Source organism: Rhinopithecus bieti, unplaced genomic scaffold (genome assembly GCF_001698545.2).
Source record: "Rhinopithecus bieti isolate Rb0 unplaced genomic scaffold, ASM169854v2 scaffold_11380, whole genome shotgun sequence".
Lineage (NCBI taxonomy): Eukaryota > Metazoa > Chordata > Mammalia > Primates > Cercopithecidae > Rhinopithecus > Rhinopithecus bieti.
Genome location: NW_016807225.1, coordinates 36,329 through 37,958, shown reverse-complemented (window position 1 = coordinate 37,958; position 1,630 = coordinate 36,329). Strand labels below are relative to the sequence as shown.

The following is a 1,630-nucleotide window of genomic DNA, read 5'->3' as shown; positions in this document are numbered from 1 at the left end:
AGTTAATGGCTATTCCTGCAATGCAATGTGGTGAGTGTCGAAATAGAGGCACAAAAACCACTGAGAACTAAAGGACTGAGAGAGATACAGTTCAAGAATCTAGATTTTGAAAAAGCATCCCAGGTGATTGTTCTCAGGTGACCCCTTGGAGAAACATGGTCGTAATCCATCCTTTACCCCTCAGTCCCTTACCAAGCCTTTTTTTCCAGAGCTAATGGTACCTGGAGCAAAGCTGATGTTTAGGGAGGCAGACCTAGCCGAGTTCCGGTCTGACCCTGATCCTTAATATTAATACCTGGTGATCTTTAGCAAGAAACCTAACTCTCTAAATATCAGTTTTCTTATCTGAAAAGGCTTATTGTGACCATTAAATGGGCTAACATGTAAAAACACTACACTGACACACCTGTAGGGTTAGTATCCAATGAAAGTTTTGTTTCTTATCTCATAAATCTAATCACTGGCAGAGTCCCTTTTGGGTTGTGTGCATACAGAGTTCTGGCAATAAGCAAGTGGCACTCTCAGCCTGTGTAATTGAGGAGAGTTTTATAAAGGTACTATCTACAAAGGCATGGGCAAGATTCAGAAACAAAAACAATGAAACAAGATTCGGTGTAGAACCCTGAATCTGAAGGTTCAAGGGAAGGGGGCAGTCTGATAGGAGATGTAGCTTTTCTAGAAGGAACCTATGGTTTGTGGCAGGAAGGAGGAGACTAGAATATCCCTTGACTCTCCTCTTGTTTTTCATCATCTTGCTAATGCCTCTCTTTGGCCAAACCCAACCACATAGCTCAGCCTAGCTGGGAACATAGCAGGGTGGAGAAGGAAGAAGAGCATATAGTGATGGCCAGCTCAGTAAACATGTATAAACTGAGCAAAAAGGTATTAGACTATGAAGCAAGTTCACTGTATGCTGGTTACCAACTTGTCTGAGTCCAGTGAGAAAACACATTCAGGCCGGGCGCGGTGGCTCAAGCCTGTAATCCCAGCACGTTGGGAGGTCGAGACGGGTGGATCACGAGGTCAGGAGATCGAGACCATCCTGGCTAATACGGTGAAACCCCGTCTCTACTAAAAAATACAAAAAACTAGCCGGGTGAGTTGGCGGGCGCCTGTAGTCCCAGCTACTCGGGAGGCTGAGGCAGGAGAATGGCGTAAACCCGGGAGGCGGAGCTTGCAGTGAGCTGAGATCCGGCCACTGCACTCCAGCCCGGGCGACAGAGCGAGACTCTGCCTCAAAAAAAAAAAAAAAAAAAAAAAAAAGAAAACACATTCATATATTTAATACAACAATTTACATGAACCGGATTTATTACTTACAGATAAGCAGCAAAGAATGACAGAAGCCTAAGAATCATTGGAAACCAGTCCCCCAAGACTCAAGAATGCTGCCTGGGTGACGGAGTCTCATGTGCGTGTGCCCCACTTGCACTGCAGCTGCCCTGAGTTTTGTACTCTGGGGTCATGTGACTGCTGGGCTAAAACATTGAAAGACATCCTGTTTGTAGGGAGGGGCTGAAATAGAGCCAGGGCTATTCTAGTCATTCCGTCCCTATCTCAGGATGTTACATTCCCAGCACATTCTATGCTTGAGAACTACTGGTGAGAAAGGGGAGAACTGAGTCAGTCC

At 45.5% G+C, this 1,630-nt stretch overlaps 1 protein-coding gene across 2 annotated transcripts in view; it reads right to left on the bottom strand.

Moving 5' to 3' along the window:
- The window catches only part of ACOT6 (acyl-CoA thioesterase 6), a 9,339-nt gene extending 7,921 nt beyond the window's left edge, over positions 1 to 1,418 (bottom strand). For both annotated transcript variants that reach the window (XM_017880449.1, XM_017880450.1), the window contains exon 1: positions 1,321 to 1,418. The gene's annotated coding sequence lies outside the window, so the exon portion shown is untranslated. The remainder of the gene's footprint in view (positions 1 to 1,320) is intronic.
- Between the last annotated feature and the right edge of the window lie 212 nt (positions 1,419 to 1,630).